This window comes from Peromyscus leucopus, chromosome 2 (assembly GCF_004664715.2).
Source record: "Peromyscus leucopus breed LL Stock chromosome 2, UCI_PerLeu_2.1, whole genome shotgun sequence".
NCBI lineage: Eukaryota > Metazoa > Chordata > Mammalia > Rodentia > Cricetidae > Peromyscus > Peromyscus leucopus.
This window is the reverse complement of record NC_051064.1, coordinates 31,561,551-31,570,645: the sequence shown is the minus strand read 5'-3', so window position 1 is coordinate 31,570,645 and position 9,095 is coordinate 31,561,551.

Genomic DNA, 9,095 nt, shown 5'->3' with positions numbered 1-9,095 from the left:
ATGGTAGGCCTTACCTAGCTGGAGGAATGGTGGGTAGGCTGGGGGGCGGGTAAGGTTGGAGGGGCAGGAGGAGGATCTGTGGTTGGTATGTAAAATGAGTAAAAAATTCCTTAATAAAAAATAAACTCTGTTATTCTAAGGAAGAACAGAGAGGCTATATATAAATCCTGATCTTCTTGGAGCCACAACCATATTTATAAACACGGATTAGGATTCTGCATGCATGATCACTCCCCAAATATGGCAGCCTTCCATCTTCTAAGACTCCAGATGGAGCCAAGAGAGGGGCCTGTACTTTTGCACCTGGCTCACTTGGGCTTTCTTGGGGACTCCTTGGGAGTGTCCTAAAGAAGAGTGCATATTAATGTTGTAAGGAACAGAGAAAATGTTCCTTAAAAGCTTTCTGTGCTTTGTGTGTGCGTCAGTAGGTCATCTCATGCCTAGCTTGTACAAAAAAAGCCCTGGGCTCCATTCCAGTAGCATACAAAAGGAGCAGGCACTACAGTGAGACAACTATCTGTTAGTTCTGAGGGAGTATTCAAAATTCATCATTAGGTGCTTTTTATATTATTTATATGTTAAATATGTGTTTTATTTTGAGTAGTAGAGAGGTATGTGTGCAGCCCTTGAGACTACAGCAGTCAGAGTTGCTGTGCAGTTTTCAAGCTGGAACACGTGGGAATGCTGAAGTATACTTGCTTCTATGATGACCCACTGTTTAACCACTTAATTCTGTTATCAGAGTCAGAGCAATTCAATTTAAATGATAACAGCCTAAAATTGCTAAGAGAGATTCTCAGTATTAGGTGTGTGCTGTGCATTTTCTGGCATTGAAGACAAATATTAGCTTCAAACTTTCTGATCTACTTCTGATAAACTAATGTGTATGTGGATCATGGTATGAATGGGTAAAAATGGTATATGGGTGATATGTGTGGTGTGCTATTCATGTCTGCTGTGTATGTATGTGTAAATGTGTCAAAAATGTAGTCTGCATGCATGTATGTGTCCATACCATTAGTATATGTTGTTTGTATCTGGTGTGTATCTATGTGGTACAAATGTAAAGATATGATATATGGGTGTTGTCTTTGTGAGGTATCCACTAGAGAAGACCATTTGAGCAAGGGTTCAAGCCAATGGAAAGTCTTTATTAGCTGGCTGAAGACTATACTGAGTCTTCAGGATTTGAGTACAGTGATGAGCCATTTTCAAAGTGAACTTTTAAGCACAAAAACCATATCCTGGGTTGACACACTCCAGTTAGCAAGAACAGCCAGAAGTAGAATATGGAAGCCAAAAATCAGTGTTAGTACTTTTAGGGACTTTCCCAGAACTATGGATTTTGATGGATTGGGCCTTTGTTCTCATTTTGGCAAGTGCTACTGCCTACCTACATGCTGGGTTCCAAGGCTTGAATGGTACTTTCATCATGGTGTCAGTTGTGTTAAGGTCTGGGGGCCCACTAAGGTCTGGGCACCTCTCTCTCTGTGTGTGTGTGTGTGTGTGTGTGTGTGTGTGTGTGTGTGTGTGTGTGTCCCCGTCCATTCAGCACTAAACACATCCTGAACCTTGACTAGCTTTTAATTTTTCATGTTGATTGAAAGAATACAATTCTATTCCGATAGTAAGCTCCTTCTAATTGGTCAGGATACAGATTTATCACAAATTGCAGAAAGAAAAGTGACATGAACATGTTTACAGATACATGTGGGTACTGATTCCATGCCAAGATCTTTGTATTAGTGTTTTCTAGGGAAACAGAACTGAAAGAATTAATTTATCTATCATTTGTCTATCTATAATCTACACACACACACACACACACACACACACACACACACACACACACACACACACACCACACAGCAAGGGGATTTATTAGAATGGCTTACAGTCTATGGTCCTGTTAGTCCAACAATGGCTGTCTTCCAGCTCAAAGTTCTAGAACCTAATAGTTGTTCAGTCTCTGAAGGTGGATTTTAAGAAACATTGGAATCCTGAAGAAGTAGGATCTAATGACAGTGAAGGAATGAACTTGCCAGGGAGTGTGTGGGCAAGCAGGCAAAGAGCAAAAGCTTACTTTCATGTTCTTTTATGTGGGTTGTCACCATGTTCCTTTACGTGGCCTAAAGTTATATTGGGTAATCCAAGCTCACATTATCCAACTGAGAAAAATCTCCCACAGGTGCACCCAGCTGCTTGAGCACTAGTTAATTTCAGATGTACTCAAGTTGACAGCCAAGAATAGCCATCACAATCTTTGTGGTAAATTCTTTCTTTATTATGTCAACATCTAAGCATTATGTAAAAATATAATACTTAAGGACACATTAAACATTTCTTTGTAGAAAAACAAAAAATAATAAAATTAATATGTCAAGGTGAGCAGAATACTAGAAATTAGAATGCAATGAAGAGCAATTCACTTGAGAATCCAGAAATTACTGTAGGAATGCAACATAGACCTGATCTAGAAAAATCCAAACACTTTATTTTTTGAGTTCCCTGATATAAATTGAATTTGCTCCAAAATAAAAAATGATTCAACACTCATGTTTTGACAATCAGAGCTCTTCTCTAGAGGAAAAAATGTCTATTTTCCAACACATTTAAAATAGAATTGCATCTTAAATGAGGCCTGCATGTAACTTAGTGTTAATATTTGAGAAAGTTTGTTGACTTTGTTGAATTGGCAGCTTCAGTCAAATATTTTGAATCTCTCCTAAAGTGAAGATTTAGAGTTTATATAAATATGTTAAAAATCAGACTGCAGTGAATTCAGGTGGATTTTCTTGACCTCATCTTTATTATTAATGTGCATAACCTGTAAATATCAAGACTATTTTCTCAGACCCTGGAAAGATGACTCAGAAAGAGACTTTCTGCTCTTTTAGAGGACTAGGGTTTGATTCCCAGCATTGACTTGGCACTGCACAGCCATCAATGCACAGTAACTACAATTCCAGGAAATCAAATGCCACCTTCTGGCTTCCTCAGGCATCAAGCATACACTTGGTACACAGGCATACATGCAGGCAAAACAGTAATACACATAAAATAAAATAAGGTTTTCACAAAGTAGAGGGTATAAGTTTTCATTTATCACAACTAATTTTTATTTTTTTTTACTTTGTGTATGCATGTGTATAGTATGTATGTCCATGGGCAGGTATGCGGCATGGGGTGCTTGTAGAGGTCAGAGGACAACTCACAGGAGTCTGTTTTCTTTCACTGTGTCAGTTCCAGTGGTTAAACTTAGGTCATTAGACTTGGCAGCAGGAGCCTTTACTTGTTGAACTGTCTTACTAATCCCAGATATTTTGGCTTTTGACTCACTGGAGATAGAAGCCAGGGCTTTGTACATGCTGGGCAAGTATCTTACTACTGAGTGTTCCACAAGATTTGAATATAGTTATATATTTGTTATATAGTAGTAGAGTTACTCGTGTAGGTAAGTAGACTCGAATTCTGTAAACTGTCATGATAGATCATCCATCTCTTCTGAATGTGAACTTCATACAGGTGATCCTTCATTGTTCCATAATATAAGCAGTACTAGATTAGGGACTATCCATATAACCTTGTTTTAGTTTAATTACTTTTTATAAGACTCTCTCTCCAAATATGGTCACATTTTGTGGTACTGGGGTTTTGGACCTCAGTCGGGGATATTGGTGGTATATATGTGTGGGTGCAAATCAACTCATAATAGTTTCTACAGTCTGCATTGACGCAACACATTTCATGCCAGCCCCAAATATTAACCCTTGAAATGCAGCTTATTATTCCTTCGTCCTCTAAAGTATTTTCAGTTTCTTCTAAGTTTCTCAGTTCCTAATACCCAAAGCATCTAGATGGCTCAGCTTCTTATAGAGCAAACTCAGAATAATGCATTTTACAGAAATACAGGGCCCATTGCTGCCTTAAGGACTGATGTGCTCAGAGATAAGTAGTTGACAGCAGGATGGGGCAGGCACTACTGCCTCCTTAGCCATCTTATTCTTGAGGACTGGCAGTTTTCTGTGCTAGGCTGACTTACATGCAGCTGGGCAGCCTTTATTTTCTAAGCTTCTGTCAACATTATCTTCCCTAACTGATATTAGAGTCCTCCCATTGTTCTTTAGAAGAACTATAGTTAGCATAAAATGCCCCCCACCCCCCGCCAAGGCATGTATGCTAAGTGCTTGGTTATCAGTCTTTGGCACATTTGGAACATGGAAGGATGTTTAGGAGGTAAGAGAGAAGTTAGGATACTGGGGATATGTCTTTGAAGGGTACACAGGGATTCTGGGCTATTCCAGTCTCTCTCTTTCTCTACTTCCAGTCCACCATGAGGTAAGACATTTCTTTTGAGATGAACTTTGAACATTGTATTTTGCCTTACCACAGGACAAACAATCATATACTAAGTGATCACGAACTGAAACCATGGACCCAAACAAAACTTTACGTCAATTTCTCAAGAGACACAGTAAGAGAAAGCTGTGTGTTCATGTCACAATGCTGTCTTTCATTGACTTCTTTTCTCCTCTCCTCTCCTCTCCTCTCCTCTTCTCTTCTCTTCTCTTCTCCTTTCTCTTCTCTTCTCTTCTTTGTTCTCCTTTCTTTCATTTTTTTTGAGTCACAGTCTCTCTATGTAGTCATGGCTATCCTTAAATTCACAGAGATCCTCCTGCCTCTGCCTCTGCCTCCTGAGTGTTGTGAATAAGGGTGTGCACCACCACACCTGTCTTCCTTTTATTAATTTCTAATCCACATTCAGAAATTAGGGTTCAAACACACTTGCTCTTTGTCTTTCTTATAAACATTAGGTGCAGTTTTAATTCTACTTTTCCAAAATGCTTTTCCAGGTGGCTGAAATAAAGTGATATTTGGCAACTAGATGCTTGTCATTTTCCTTCTCTGTGAAATTGGAAAATATAATTTCATTATTTCCCACCAACACATTTAACTTTCCATTGATTTGAATGATTTTTAAAGATTTATTTTTAATTTTTTATGTGTATGTCTGTGTGTATACATGTGGATATGAGTGCAGATAACCACAGAGGCAAGAAGAGGGTATTGGATCTCCTGGAGTTGGAATTCTAGGCTGTGGAAGAGCAGGGAGAGCTCTCACATTCTGTACCATCTCCAGCCCATGGTTTGAATTTTACAGCTAATGTTGGAAATAGAGACTTAGTCCTTGTTACTGTGCTGTGCTCATCTATAGTTTCTGGAGTTATCTCTGTTACCTCGTCTCCCACCATTTACACTGCTTCCCTCAGTCATGTCAGAGTGCCCCTACTCATTACCTTCATTCACTCTCTCCTTGTCATCCCTGCTGTCTCTGCCAAATTATACACTTCTTATTCTCCTACCTAGATTTACCCACAATAGCTTGCAGTATACTCTCTAGTCTCAACACATCAAGTATTAGCTACAGGCACAGTTAATTGACTACAATATTGCCAGAATAAACACACTAAAATATGTACCTGATCCTATTCTTCTGTTGAATATTCTTTGGTGTAGGTTGGTAATGTGGACTACAACACATAAAGTCTTAGGTTCAATCTCTACCACTGTGAAAATAAATAATGGAAATGACTCCCAACTAGACAAATTTCTAAATCTTTCATTAACCTATGAAACACATGAGAATTTAATTCTGCTTATTTCTCAACTGCTCTCTTATCACATGCCGTGTCTAGAGAGTGCTGCTGGCTGTAGTTATCTGTCAGCTTGACTCTAGGTTTCAGTGATATTTGCCTACTCTTTTTGGCACTGGATCCTGGGAGTCAGATCCTCTCCACCAGCAGGCCTTTCATGATCCCTGTAAAGTGTCCTTCCAGTGGACCTAATACAATATTTTCTTAAAGTGTATATTACAGCTATTGAATTTCTTGCTGGAGTCTAGACAAGAAGCCCTATGGGTACAGACTTTCTCTCTTTAGACTATATTTGCTTTGTGTGTATTCTGCATATAGTAAAACCTTAAAGCCTTTCGTATGGTTAAAATGCACTTGTGAAAATGAGGTCAAACTATAATGCCCTGTGTCCTTCCCTTGAATTATGTAATCATCACTGATTTTTTTGGACAAGTCTTTTGGACATTTTGAAAAACTTGAATTATCTAACTAAAACCACACTCTGCTAATGCAGCAAGGCTGAAATGGCAGCAGATGCACAGTTATCATACGGATGCCATCCTGACCACTAGAGTCATATACAAGTGAACACAAAACAAAATTACAAATCTTGGACATGGTGGCACACAACTATACCCCTAGCAGTCTAGACTTGGGAGGCTGAGGCATCAGTATCACAAGTCAGGGATACACAGCAAAACTCTACCTCTAAAATAAAAAACAATGCCTGTGCCAACCATCATCAGTATTTTTGTTACTGTTTTTCTGGATGGAGGTATTATTTACAATTTAGGATTTAGTAGCTGATGTTTTTAAAATCAAACATTAAATAAGTCTTTAATGGTTGTCATGTTTCCTCTACTGAAAATGTTTCACCTTTCCCCCTCATCTAACAAGGACTGAGTGAAGATCATGATCGGGATGATCTTGGCCTTTGGATTACATTAGGGTCACATTTAGGACTTGGCTGGAGCAGGCTCTGACTGCTGCCCACAGCTCCCTAACCAACATTCTATGAGGCAGAGCTGCCAGGAACCTGATTGTGCAGAGAAATGGGATGGGATCACTCAGTGTGACAGTCAGGCGAGATTTCACAGATCACAAGTGTTGGGAGAAACAATCAAAAACAAGCAATGGGAACGTGACTGCTGTGGCTCTACTGAATAGGAGTGGGCTGCTAGCTGGAGTCCAAGGTCACTCCTCCTTTGGGCCAGAGCCCAGTGAAAGGAGATGTCTCTAGGTCTGCTATTGGGAGAGGAGTAGTCTATTTAAAAAAATTTCCAGGTATGGTCCTTACCTGGTTCACCTGCAAGCATGGAAAACTGGAATTGAGCAGGAATTAAGGATAATAAGCCTTTAAATAATGAAATTTTTATGGTCCACCCTCAAAGGAGTACAATGCCAACTTTGTTGTGAGGCAGATGGTAGGAAAAAGGTGGATGTGAATCTGATCATTTAGCAGGCAAATTAATTTATGTGACAATAACCAGCCTCCAAATTGGGTTTATTGACTCATTACGTTTTCTCCCATGAAATTTAGTAAAATGCCAAACTCTACATTTTAGAGTTGCTGAAGGTCATTTTCTCATTTAAAAAGGGGCATATTCAGCATGAGTTTGAATCTATAGAAAAGGTACCCACGCAGCTTCAAGTAAGCCAATGAGTGTTCCATAGTTTAAGTATAATGCATTTATGATAAAATTACAGTTCTTCATGAAAATAAAAGCCAAACTGTCTAGTGGAACAAAGAAAATGAACAGGAGGGGGAAGGATGAGAAAGGGAAAGAATTATCTTAGGGGTTGTGTTGAATATACCATATATTCTTGTGTGACAACATCCTTATGTGACACAGTAACATCTACGATGAGTATAGCCAATGAAAAGTAAAAATAGATACAGTTCTTTGAGAAATCCTTAACTAATATTAAAAGCCACCTACTTAATCTGCAGCTTATTATTTTGGAACCTAAATAATTTTCAAAACAAAATTAAAATGCAATTTGAATAACAAACCTTAAAATCCCTGGGAAGAAAGAAAGAAAAGAAGAGATGAGGAAGGACAGTAGAATAAGTGGAAGGTTTTGCTGTCATTCGAGCTGACCCTTAGGTTGGAAAATCCTGTGGAAGTTTCTGAAATTCGATCCACTAAGGTCAACTGAGTGAACAGGAAGATGAGAAGAGACCAGGTTCTGCAGACTGCACTTCTTAGACCGCCTGTGGCTGGCTTGCTGTCAAACTCCCCTGCACTTGAGGTGTCCTTTCTAGAGTCAGCCAGCCTGGGTCTGTTGTATGGGCACTGATGCCGGAAGGCTTGCTTCTGAGACAGGTGTGTGCTTCTGCACGTCCGCTACACTGTCCTACACTGGCCAATCTCCATTCTCTCAAAGCCACATCCTCAGAAAGCTTTATTGTTTTGGTGTTTGCTTAGCTCCACAGGACAAGAAGACTTGGTAGAGTTTCCTTCTATTTGCAACAAAAAATAATTGGTTTAATATGCAAGTTTTTCTTTCTTTTAGGGAGGGGGCTTGTTGTGGCTCAAATCTAGGGCCTTGCTATGCTAGACAAACATTCGATCACTGGATATATCCATAGCCCTTCTATTATTATGTTTTTATTGAAAAACATCACAGACATTCATCCTTGCTGGCAATATTTGTAATTGTAATGGTGGGTGTGAACCAGTGATAGCATGCTCTCTTTCATCTCTGGAATATTTTAGGCATTTGTCTATATATGAACACAGGGACTTGATTACAATTATTGTCCTTACTTCTCTGTGGGAGATGTACTAAGACTCCTATGGACACCTGAGACCACAAATAGCACTGGGCCACATGTACATCACACTTGGATTTTCCCCTTCTTTTTGTGTATATATGCTCTTTTTTCTTATGTAGCCAAGAATGACCTTGTACTCCCAATCTTTTCGGCTGCCGTCATCTCCCAAGTTCTAGATTACAGGTGCCACCATGCTCCTTTGCATTGTGTTTTTCTTTATATGTATAATGTTTAAAAAGTTCAGGCCGGGCAGTGGTGGTGCACGCCTTTAATCCCAGCACTCGGGAGGCAGAGGCAAGTGGATCTCTGTGAGTTCGAGGCCAGCCTGGTCTACAGAGCGAGATCCAGGAAAGGCACAAAGCTACACAGAGAAACACTGTCTCGAAAAACCAGAAAAAAAAAGTTCAGTTTACAAAATGGGCACAGCCAGAAATTAACACTATTAATTATTGTAAGTAATAAAATAGAAGAATTATACTACAGTAGTTAAAATATATTTAAAATTCTGTGATGAGCATAATGGAGGATGCTGGGTGGAATAGTCAGCCAGAGCAGAGCACCTTGCCTCAGAGTAGTGAAAAGGGGCAGGAGTTATAATGTAGCATAGACACACATATGAAAAATGCTGAAATGAAATCTTTGTGTTCTAATTTAAATAGAAGTAGAGAAATTACCTGAATATG